Source organism: Pongo abelii, chromosome 21 (assembly GCF_028885655.2).
Source record: "Pongo abelii isolate AG06213 chromosome 21, NHGRI_mPonAbe1-v2.0_pri, whole genome shotgun sequence".
NCBI classification, from domain to species: domain Eukaryota; kingdom Metazoa; phylum Chordata; class Mammalia; order Primates; family Hominidae; genus Pongo; species Pongo abelii.
Window position 1 is genome coordinate 52,669,030 of NC_072006.2, and position 12,566 is coordinate 52,681,595.

Below are 12,566 nucleotides of genomic sequence, written 5' to 3' on the forward strand. Positions count from 1 at the left end.
GGAGCCCGGATTCTAGCTCTGCTGTGTCTCTCAGACTGGTGAGTGTCAGAATCTTCTGGAGGCCTTGTTAAAACTCCGATGGCCAGGCCCACCCTGAGGTTCCGATTCAGGAGGTCTCAGCAGAGCCCGAGAGCTAGTTTTCCCAGCAGGGCCCCGGGGTGCTGATGCTGCTGCCCCTAGGACCACCCCTGAGAGCCCTGGCTCTCCACCAGAGCCTGCCCACCTGGAGACAGTGACCACAGGCCACAGGTCACCCCTCACTGCTTCACTCCACGCCCTCTTCTGTGACCTCATGTCCTCCCACTTCCCCCTGAGTCACGTGGCTCCAGCCACACCCGCCTCCCCGCTGTTCCTCACCCAGGATCACCAAGGTCTCTCCTGCCCCGGCGCCTGTGCACCTGCTGTGCCTCTGCTTGGGGTGCTCTTCCCAGGGCTCGCTCACCTCCTCAGAGAGGCCTCCTGACCCCTGACACGGCTTTGCCCTTCACCTCTATCGTCCTTTAGAACAGCCCCCACCTCCCGCACATCATGCAGTTGCAGGTTCAATGGCTACTGCTTGTCCTCCAGACTCCAAAGTAACTCGTGAGGTGGGGCGGGGGCGGGGGCGGGGGCGGGGGCGGGGGCGGGGGCGGGGGCGGGGGCGGGGGCGGGGGCGGGGGCGGGGGCGGGGGCGGGGGCAGTGTTTTGTTCCCTGCTCTGTCCCGGCACCCAGAGCAGTGCCTGGCAGGGGTGGGTAGTCAGTACACACCTGTTGGCAAGTGACTCCGATGCAGGGACCGTTCTCTCTAATCTCCAAGTCCACTTTTCTTATGTTATACTAAGGATTTTCAATGTTTTTTCATACACCATCCAATCTTTTTTGACTCTTAGATTGTAGTGCCTCAGAGCCCATGTGGGTACAAAAACACCCGTTTTCAAAAAAGGAACCGGAAAGTGGTTTCACCTCGCTTTAGGATGTGAATGAAAGCCTCTCCTTCCGTCTCCCGAGAAGGGACTTTCAGAAGCTGCAGGTGCCCAGGTCCGGGCCCGACGCTGTGGCCCCGCAGGGACTGTACTCACTCTTTATTTTTCTCTTTTCCAGCTCTCCACAAGCGAACAGCTCTCTCCTGGCTTTGATTTTCAACCATTTAAGTTGAAAAAAATTCAAAACAAATGAAATGCACTTAAGAGAAAGCCTTGAGGAGTTCAGCAGGCCACCCAAAGTGAAGGGACTCCTTTGGGGGTCTTTGTTGTTATCAATTATTTATTGAGCCCTGATGTGTTCCTGGCGCCACCAAGACTGACAGGAGACAGGGTCCCTGCCCTGGGGCATCCCAACGAAGAAGGGAGAGTTTGTGAAGCTTAAAAATGTCCCAGATGGTAAGACAGTTACACGTCATACCTCAAGGCTGCTCTATACTTTTATTATAGTTTTATTCTTAAGGCTGCTTATTTATTTTCTGATGTAAAAGGTAATAGAAAGTTTATAAACTATTCCTAGAATATAGACAAAAAATAAAATTCGACTACATCCAGCAGTTTTAATGCACATGTAAGAACTCTACTTGGTTTATGGCTGGGTGCAGTGGCTCATGCCTGTAATCCCAGCACTTTGGGAGGCTGAGGCGGGCGCATCACGAGGTCAGGAGATCGAGACCATCCTGGCTAACATGGTGAAACCCCATCTCTTGCTAAAAATACAAAAAATTAGCCGGGCGTGGTAGCGGGTGCCTGTAGTCCCAGCTACTCGGGAGGCTGAGGCAGGAGAATGGCGTGAACCCGGGAGACGGAGCTTGCAGTGAGTGGAGATCGCGCCACTGCACTCCAGCCTGGGTGACAGAGTGAGACTCCGTCCCAAAAAAAAAAAAAAAAAACCACTCTACTTGGTTTATGAAACTGGGATTTAGTTTGAACGTGTACTCTTCAGAATCTGCCTTGAGTTGACATCGAATTACATCACCTACATTTATTCATTTTTCTTTTTTTTTTCGGAGTTTCGCTCTTATTGCCCAGGCTGGAGTGCAATGGCGCGATCTCCGCTCACTGCAGCCTCCGCCTCCCAGGTTCAAGCAATTCTCATCTCAGCCTCCCTGAGTAGCTGGGATTATAGGCGCCCGGCTAATTTTTTGTATTTCTAGTAGAGACGGAATTTCGCCATGTTGGTCAGGCTGGTTGCTTACATTTCTTTATGTCATAAAGCAGGCTTCAAAACAGAAATTTAAATCTCTTCAGAATATTCCATCACATAGATATATGATAATTGCCTTCAGTAGTCCTCTATTGCTGGACAACAGTATATATTTTTTTTTTGGTTATTATAAATAACACCGCCATGAATTTCCTTAGTTTCAAAAGATTTGAATCACTCTCATTATAATTTCAGTTTATTTATTAATTTAATGTATTTTTTTGAGACAAGGTCTCACTCTGTTACTCAGGCTACGTTATAGTGGCGCAATCGTAGTTCACTGCAGCCTCAAAATCCTGGGCTCAAGCGATCCTCCCACCTCAGCCTCCTGAGTAACTGGAACTACAGGCGCACCCCACCACACCCCACTAGTTTTTAAATTTTTTTTTGTAGAGACAGGGTCTCACTTTGTTGCCCTAATTTCAATTTATAAACAGGAAGAAGGAAAACCTAACTTTAAGTTTGAAACCAAATCCTAATGCTTTCTCGCAGTTCTGTTTGCTGAGGTTAAGGTGGGTATGAAGGATGTTGTTGAACCCACTAGGCTGCAGTTGCACTGAGGCACTGCGGGTCCCCTCCAGGAGTGAGCGCTGGCTCCCAGTGACCTCACCGGCACCTCCTCTTTTTTTTTTTTTTTTTTTAAGACGGAGTCTCCCTCTGTTGCCCAGGCTGGAGTGCAGTGGCACGATCTCGGCTCACTGCAAGCTCCACCTCCCAGGTTCATGCCATTCTCCTGCCTCAGCCTCCCAAGTAGCTGGGACTACAGGCACCCACCACTACGCCGGCTAATTTTCTTGTATTTTTAGTAGAAACGGGGTTTCACCGTGTTAGCCAGGATGGTCTCAATCTCTTGACCTTGTGATCTGCCCGTCTCAGCCTCCCAAAGTGCTGGGATTACAGGTGTGAGCCACCGTGCCCCGCCACTCCAGCACCTCCTCTTTCAAGTACGAATCCAGACCAAGGCACAGGGCCCCTGCTGAGTCTGACCTTTTAGCACAAAGAACCACCGAACCATGGGAAACACTAAATAATTTGATGCAAAGTAATTTTTTTCTTAAAAATAGGGCATCCCTACATCTTTCTATCTTATTTTTTAGCTCCATATGAAACAGTCTGCTCTGGGGCAAGTCCACGAGGCCCTGAGTACCACTGGGAATGGAAGCTCCACTGAAGAACAGACAAGCCTCTGGTGCTTCCGTCTCTGCCATGAGAGGATGGAAGAGACACTAGGCCGCTTCAGAGTCATTAGGTGGGCAGTTGCTGGGTGGGCATCATGTGAGGGACACTTCACTTTCCCGTTTCTTTGTACCAGATAGAAAAACAGTGGAAAATCAGTTATCTCCAGTTTAAAGCTGATGGGTTAAGAAATAGGCTCTTTGGGCTTAAGAAATCAGTTCATATAGGTTTTTGTTTGTTTGTTTGTTTTTTGAGGTTGGGTTTCACACTGTCACCCAGGCTGGAGTCCAGTGGCACGATCTCAGCCCACTGCAACCTCCACCTCCAGGGTCCAAGTGATCCTCCTGCCCCAGCCTCCTGAGTAGCTGGGACTACAGGCGTGTGCCACCACATCTGGCTAATTTTTGCATTTTGGGGAGAGACGAGGTTTCACCATGTTGCTCGGGCTGGTGTTGAATTCCTGGCTCAAGTGATCTGCCCTCCTCGGCCTCCCAAATTGCTGGGATTACAGATGTGAGCCACCCTGCCAGGCCCAGTTCATACAGTTTTAAGCTCATTTGGATTTAACATAGAAGTTTAAGCTTTTGGCCTACTGTTTAATATTGAATTGTTCCTTTCATGGAATCGTGAATGATTTTTCACAAGTGTCTCTTCTTTTTATAAAAAGTGACTCTGGTGGCCAGGTGCAGTGGCTCACACCTGTAATCCCAGCACTTTGGGAGGCAAGGAGGGCGGATCACGAGGTCAGGAGATGGAGACCATCCTGGCCAACATGGTGAAAACCCATCTCTACTAAAGATACAAGTTAGCTGGGCATGGTGGCACATGCCTGTAATCCCAGCTGCTCAGGAGGCTGAGGCAGGAGAATCGCTTGAACCCAGGTGGCAGAGGTTGCAGTGAGCCGAGATCACGCCGCTGCACTCCAGCCTGGCAACAGAGTGAGACTCTGTCTCAAAAAAAAAAAAAAAAAAAAAAAAAAAAAGACTCTGGCTCTGGCTGTATATCTAAGGGGTCAACTGCACCATTTTCACTACAATGCCATTTTCTGGAAGGAAAAGCTTTATCTGACTTCACAGTCCTTAGGAGCCTTGTTATGGAACCTGGTGGACAAACCATTTTAACTGGACATGATGTTGCTTTTTAATCAATAACTCCTGAAATTTTAGGTGAGTATCAGTCTGGAGTTTTATATTACAAACAACAGGAAGCCAATTCAACCCAGCTTTTTAAAAGAAGTTTTCTAATTAAATGTGTTGATTCTGTTAGCAGAGAACTCGGGGGGCAGTGTGGGTTGCAGGCATGGGTAGATCCAGGTGTCAAATGATATTTTCAGGACCCATGCTCTCTCCATCTCTGGCTCTGATTGCTCAGATTTGGGCTCCATTCTTGGGCCACTCTCTTGCTCTGCAGCAAGATGGTCAATAGCAGCTCTAGGCTCTCACCCTCACCTTCACATCTCCAAGTCCAGAACAAAGAGCTTTCCATACCTGCTACAGATCTGGGAGAAGATGATCCTATCTTCCCTGAACCTGAGGCTAGTCCTTACTCCTCCCTAAGTTCTAATATATTTACTTAAAACAAGGCACTAATAAAATGACTATATAAGTGCCCCACTGCCTCAGTATGCAAAAAATGTATTTTTATATATAGCTTATTCTAACAGTATTCAAACTGTGGCTTGATCTTACTGAGCTCCAGTGGCCATAGAGAATATGATTCTTTCAGATGCTTTCACAACAGATATCAACAACTTTTACAGCAACTATCTTTACATCTGCCTTCCCTTTCTCCTCATCAGATCAATTAGTCCTGTTTCTTCTATTTCCAGCTTACTTTCCGTTCCCCCCATTATTGAACTTCTGATTGAAGAAATATACAGAACTGGGCACTGAGGCACTGAGAATGCTTTCAAGCTAGCAATAAAGAAATGCCCACAGGGTCATCCTGCCATCCTGACAATTGTCTTCTTTCTGCTAGGATAGGCCTCATCACTCCTCGGATGGTTCTCGAAGGATAACACACAGGCCGATGGGCAGCCCTAGGCCAGAGGGATTACTAAGACATGAAGGCTTTCTTTCTTTCTCAGCAACCTTCATGCTTGGTCAAGCAAAGGTGTTGCTTAAGTCAAACCCAGGGCAGGAGAGAGCAGTTGAAGCAAAGTGAGTCTTTGGAGGCCCTGTGGTTGTGGGGTCTGGTGTGGGGACAGTGAGAGAGGAAAAGGTGGGAGAGGAGCAGTCAACCCGTGAATGGCCCCATTCAGACGCCCTTACCTGGAAGACGTGGCAGGTGAGCAGCGAGTGAGTGGGAGAGAGAATGAGGAAGTCAGGGAGAGAATGGATGAGTGAGCACCTGCTTGGATGAGCCGACACCCACCAGGGATCATGAGAACACCGAACAGCTGAGGCATGGTGGCGTCTCTTAGCAGCCTCCCTAGGCCTGTGTCCCTGGGTCCTGACATGAGAGCTGATGACCATTTATTATCACTGGTGATGTCAAGAGGTGGCTTGGAATGGTTGTAACCGTCTGTTCATTTTCATCTCACCTCCACATCCACCACAAATACACAGCGAGGTTGCTCTGCAAAAGCAGCAGCACACAACCCCCCAGAAGCCCCTTCCAGGTAATTGCCAAAAGTTTCTTCCATATGGAAATTCTGTAGTTGTGTGACCTCAGGCTAGTTACACAACCTCTCTGAGCTTTGCCATCGTCTTCTGTCCTATGGTAAGAATGATACTGAGGTCCTAGGGAGCTGTGAACCATATGCTGTGAGACAACACAGCTGAGCAGCCCAGCCAGAGCCCCCTAGGGAAGCCGTCAGAGGTCAGCAGCTCCCGTCTCCTTCCCTCTTGGCTCCTAATAGGCTGGGACAGAACTTTGCCCTCCCTTCTTCCTGTCCCAAAGATGCACAATGATAATGATGCTGATGGTTATTTAGTAAGAAACTTCGCAACAGGAACAGTCGTCAGGAGGGGGCACAGTTGGATTCTCTCCAGTGAAGATGTCAGGATGGACAGAAATGTCAGCGTAATCCAAAGAGGACACAAACACCCCTGCTATTTTCTTGTCACCAGGAAAAGGCCAGCTCTAGGTTTGACAAATGTTTAGTGAAAGAAAGTTTGCAAAAGTAGAAAAGAAACTGACATAATGGTAGCCAAACAGGCTTTCTCTGCATTAGAAGAGCTCAATATACCCTCGCATGTCTGATTAGAGAAAAACAAAACAAACAAGCAAAAGCTCCTCCGATGCACAGAGCTACTGCTCCATTGAACTAGACCAGAAGAGCTTGGGCCTGCCCCTTGGGAACAGGGGTCAACATGATGTGGTGGGCAGGGACCCATCATCTGACATGAAGATGCCCTGAGGGCAATGGAAAGCACGGTGTGTCGGGAGAAGATGGCCCTGAGGGCAGGTGCATTTAGGTGCTAGTGAGAGCTGCAGCATGTTGGGTCTCTAGTTTTGTATCAGTCAGCTACTCTCACAATGACGCTGTGTAACAAACCACCACAAACTCAGTTGCAAACAATGGTATTTATTTCTCATTCTCATGTCCATGGGTCTACTGGGGTTCATCCCATCTGAGCCAGGCCTGGCTTTTCTTGATTGCAAGCTGAGAGCTGGGTCCAGGTCTGCTGAACCAAGATTCTCCCATCTTCCTTGGGCCAGTGACAATCAGAGGCCTATTTCTTTCATGATGGAAGGCAGGAGAACAAGCAGGCAAGACCAGCTGTGCTAGCACATGGCACCTCTTTGCCCACATCACACCTGCTAACATCCCATTGTTCAGAGCAAGTAACACAACCAAACCCAATATCAACAGGACAAGAAAACAGACTCCACCTCTACGTGCACAAATTACAGAGTCACGGACAGAGAACACAGATCTAGGGAAGGAAGGTGGAGAATGAGAACAATGACCCTCAATAACACAACCTCCCACAGGTTTCCAAATCCCCAACCCAGGCATATTTCCAAGGAAATGGAATCATGGGTTCAGGGTTTTAGAGCAAGTAATTTCTGCTCTCCCTGCCTAGTTTCCACACCCTTAACACAGGGGCAATGATGTCACATCAAATCATATCTTATATGTTTGTGATGACATTTAAACAACCGAACGCCAGAAAAGTGCTTAGGGCAGGGCTGGGTAGGAGGGACAGAAGCCAATAATAATGAGTAGCATCACTGTTAACCCGCAAAGTTCTGGGAATTTCCTTGAAGGTCTGATTAGAGAATCATGTCCCCAACAATTAACATTTAACATTTATTATGTTAACATATAACATTTATAATGTTAACAATTAACATTTATTTTGTTTTTTGTTTTCTTTGAATCTGAGAAAATACTAATTGTCACAGGGTGGAATATTTATCTGATGAGCGTATAGAAGTTAAGGGCTCTTTGGAGTCACAGTGCTGGGTTTGGGTCTCATCCCTCCTCCTACCGGCATCTCTGAGCCTCAGTTTCTCATCTGTAGAATGGGTACAATCCCAACCTCATGTGTTTGTGGCAGTCAGGGTTAAATTGGCTAATGATTCTAAAGTGCTCCGTGCAGGCCTGGCAGGTGCTGAGCAACCTCGGGCCATAGAGAGAGCACTGATTTGGGAGTCAAGAGCTGGGACCTCAGGTCCTATTCCCTGGGGATCTGGGAGAAGTCTCTTGGCTTCCCTGAGCTTCATCCGCCCCACGTGCTAGTGAGGTGACTGGACCAGTCAGGCCAAGGACGTCCCTGTGGCTAACTTCCCCTTACTCCAGCAAAGGGCAGGAGCTGGGCCTGGCCAGGCTCCCACAAAGCCCAGGCGTGGCCGTGCTCGGCTCACGGCGGGTGTGGGGGATGCGTTTCTGCCCTCAAAGGACTGAGCTCCAGTTTCTTTCTTCACTGAGTCCTTTACTTTCTGCCTGCCCTGCGGGTGGTTATTTAAGACATCTCCCGCCTGCAGGGGCCTCTTAGAGAACAAACAGATCATTCCTTCAGCTGCAGTGCAGGCTTTACTGGGCTTGTTCCTGCCTCAAGTGGCCAGATCCTCCCTGAATGGAGTCACCCCACAGGCCGCACACCCAGAAAGGGGCAGCCAGGAACCTCTGAGGCTCTGCCCAGCCCGTCCTGAATGTGCTCCCTGCCCTGAGTGGAGCGCTCACAGCTCCCCGCATCAAGGTTTCTGTCTCCCCAAGGATCTTCCTCATAAAAACCCTTCTTCTCCCAGATCCCACAAACCGACGTTATAAAAAACACAGACACCCAATAAGCACCATATAAATTGATCACATACAAATAATATCCAAAAATAAAAACTCGTATAACCACTTTAAACTATAGAACATGTCTGTTGGGATTTGTGGGAGATCATGGATCACAGCTTCCCCCTGCTCCTAATTCAGCACGGTGAGAAATGGAAGCGAGGTTCACCCAGGGACGGGAAAGCGTCAGCTGCCACTCATGAGGCTGGGGGGCAGGGGAAGCCCTTTATCTGTGGACACAAACAGGCGTCCTAACATGACCTCCATGAGCAGAAGTGGGCAGACAGGGCTGAAAAGCTGACCTTACAAGGCTGAGGACCTGCCTTGAGCTCTGCCTGACTGCAGAGAAGGCAAGTTCTCTTCTTGCAACCTCAAATCTTCCAGGTAAGAACCAAACGAAATCCGGCCTTTGCGTTCTCTCCACCAGCTCCCGGCTCACCCACCCAGCAGCTCAGCACCTGCGAAATCCGTCTCCCGATGCACACTTGCTAACCGGGTGGGTGTGAGCACAACGATGGGAAACAGCGGGAGTCCCCGGAGTGCAGACTCAGGAGTGAACCTGCCTGAAGAGTGGCGTCTAACACACAAGCTGTGGTCACCTCCACCCCACTCTGGGTCCCGGGAATAGGAGCAAGTGAGTATTTTGCTTGCATGGCAGGTGTTTCATCCACATTATTGCAGGAACAGATGAATTTAATTAAAAGAACACCACAGTGGGCACCTCATCCAGTGATGCCTCCCTCTAAGAACATGACACTGAGATGATCAAGGTTCTAAAAGAGCGATCAAATTACTCTCCGAAAATGAAACTGCTCAGACAGAATGACAATTAAATTAATAACAACCAAGACAATGCCCAGATTTCATCTTAGCTCACAGCCCCTCCTGTGTGCTGTGTGATCAGGTTCTTGGGGGTGGCTCCAGATATAGCAAACAGTCAGGATTTATCCACAAGAGTGAGCTGTCAGCATGAGGTTCCCCTACAGTGGAGTTTGCCAAGGTCTGTGGCTCCCAGGGGATCCGTTCCAGGGCTAACAGATGAAGCATGGAAATGCTGTGTGGAGTGAGTTGAGCAGCCATTCTCAGGAGAAAACAGACAAATCCTCCTGCATCCTGGCGAACCAGCTTTGTGGCCTGTTTTATGTCATCTTTGCTGAGCTCCACTGGGTCACCCCTCCTGCTGGCTTTGTGATACTGACATTTCAGGCACTGGCGCAGATACATTGGCCTTCCTGGCTGGGATTCCACGGGTGGAGTGGGCAGTGCTGGTGTGGAGGAGCCATGGCTGCACGGGGCCTGTGCTCTCAGCTGATCAACGCCTTGATAGCCAGGAAAGAGCCTGTCCTGACCCCAAAGGGCCCTCGCAGCACTGTTTGAAATTGCTCTTGCCATGTTTGGAACGGATTCCTCAGTACGTTTCAGACTCATTGTTGTGACTTTGGTTTCAATCCAGGGACACACCTTGGCCCATGGAGTGTCTCCACAGCATCTCTGATCGCTCTTTCCCAGAGACAGCATCTCAGATACCGATGCTGAAAGGGAAACAGCAGCCTGTCCCCGGGTGGCAGGAAATAGTCCATTTTAACGGCAATTTCATAAGTGGCAGATGATTTTTATTGTAATTTTCTGGTGAGCTAATTAAGTGGAGGCAGAGTCAGTTCTGAGGCGTCAATATCATTAATAACTTGGGGAGACCGCGGCCATGCTCAGCAGGAACACTGAGTCCATGGAAAACAGGCCCTGGCCTGCTGATGTGCGTAATTCCACGTTTGCCCCCCATGTAACCAGGATGGTAAATTACAGGTGTCAGATAATCACGCTCTGGAGTGGCTACTTGAAAATGCAATCGACCAATTTAAGCTCCGTCTGACACATGATCAATAGCGTGTGATGCTGCATGGAATTGCAGGCACAGCGTCCAAACCTGTAGAGCAGTGGCTCCCAGCTGGGGCAACTTCGCCCCCCAGAGTACATTTGGCAATGTCTGGATATGTTTGCAATTGTCACAACTAGGAGAGTAGGTACTCATAGGATACACAGGAAAGTCCTCACACAGTTGTATCCTGCCCAGACTGTCTGTAGAGCCAGGGTGAGATGCTCTGACTTAGAGCCTCAGTGAACATTGCATTCCATCATCTGGGTATCTCCAGGGATGTAAGTAGCTGGATGTCTGGCTTTTCATCTGGGTATCACCAGCCTCATGCAGAACCAAAACCGTGTGCAAATCGGTTCTCATACTTGCTCTCCTGCCTCCTTCCTATTGTAATTTTTTCTTCCCACCTTTTTTATTGTTACTAGAGAAATGATGAAGAAAAAGAATAGGCTGGAGAGTCACTCAAAATTTTGTTTTCTTCAATTAAAAAGAAGTAATTTGGAAGTTACTCAATGATGTTTTATTTAATTAAAAAAAAAAGTAGTTTGGGAAAGCAGAAAATTAATGAAGACAGAAAACACAGGTTTCATGAAAAAGTTCAGCATCCCAGGAAAGGAGCAAAGAGAAGTCTGCAGATGAGAGTTGCTCAGTGTCACGGCTCAGAAAACAATACCCCAAGATAATGTTCAAAGCTGAGTGCTTTGAACAAAGGATATTGAAAGACCTCAGAAGAGGGCCTCAGAACTCACGTCTCTCTCTGACCTTCTCCTGTCTCTCCTTCACTTCCAAAGCATGGGGCCAGGGGATCTCTCTGGAGTTCCCTTATCTGGCTGAGGGATGTACTTCCAAAAGAAATGTGACTGGCATGACCTCCTCCCTAGCAATCTCTTCAAACAGCTGGGAAAGATCAGTCACCTGGGAGGAGATTGGAAGTCCTTACTGCACTCAGACAGGCTGTTGTCCATACTTCTACAGACTTTATCTGCATAACAAGGCAACCTTTGTTTACCATTCAGTTCGTCCCCTTTCCTTTCTAACTTGTCACCACCTCCCCCAAAAGTCTCAAGCCTCCACTCCTACAAGCTATAAAGACTTCAACCATCTGGCTTCTCCATGAGTCTCATGTTTTGTGTGGCTCTTAGGCATATGTGCACGGTAATACATGGGTATGCCTTTCCTCTGGGTAATCTGTTTATTGTCAGTTTAAAGCAGCCACAGAGTTAAAGACTGAAGCCTTCGGAGGGCTTTCCCTTTGCCCCTGCATCCATCACCTGAGGGCCCACCCATGACAGACTTGAACTATGGCCAGAGGCTGCAGTCAATAGAGCCCAGGGTGAGACTGCCTACAGGAGAAGCTGGGCCTTGGGGGATAACCCCAAGCTTCTCAATTCTCAAACTGCAGGTTAAGCCTCTATAATGGAGCCTGAATTCCATTCAGTGAGTCTTGACCAGCATTTTAAAATGTGAAATAACAGAACTCAGTAGAAAATATCAAAGGGCATTACTTATAGTGAAGGTAAAAATATTCTTCAAAATTTTAGTTTTATATTGAGTGTGTGTGTGTGTGTGTGTGTGTGTGTGTGCACCAAGCCTCATTGTAAAATATACTTCTTATAATGGGTTGTGTTCAAAACAGCTTGGAAAATATGGGAGCAGATGAAATGATGGAGGATCTGGTAAGAACTAAATATTTGTAAGCAAATTTTGCAGTGAAAAGAACAAGGAAATTATTAATTCAAGAGAAATCAAAAATAGTGTAAGAAAGAAAATGCAACCATATTGCCATACTTGGCTCTGCTGTAAATAACAGCTACATGTTATTTACATGTAAATAACAGCCACATGACATAAATGCTGATTATGATGATGTCATTGAAAACGGTAATTTAGCCATGTAGGAGGCTGTGAGTTATGGTGGCAAGTGGAGGAAGAGAGCTAACCCCTCCTCTGGGGGGCCAGCATTGAGAGATCACAGATCAACTTGAATCCCCATGATGCACTTGCTCTTACAAGATTTGGAAGAAACTTGTACAAACAGTAAAGTCTCTTTACTTGTGGATGTCTCTGGGAAAAGATGGGCGGGGAACAGAAAGATTCAACGGTGTTTGATTTGGTGA

At 47.9% G+C, this 12,566-nt stretch overlaps 1 long non-coding RNA gene across 3 annotated transcripts; it reads left to right on the forward strand.

Moving 5' to 3' along the window:
* Nucleotides 1-324: 324 nt before the first annotated feature.
* On the forward strand, nt 325-11,561 carry LOC129052145 (uncharacterized). 3 transcript variants are annotated; one of them, XR_008516990.1, is made up of 6 exons: nt 325-587; nt 1,082-1,359; nt 3,265-3,416; nt 5,172-5,963; nt 9,004-9,210; nt 10,875-11,555. It is a non-coding gene; the product is annotated as an uncharacterized LOC129052145 (long non-coding RNA). The 3 variants fall into 3 exon arrangements; XR_008516988.1 differs by having other exon boundaries at nt 9,004-11,555; XR_008516989.1 differs by lacking the exon at nt 5,172-5,963 and having other exon boundaries at nt 326-587; nt 10,875-11,561.
* Nucleotides 11,562-12,566: the final 1,005 nt, after the last annotated feature.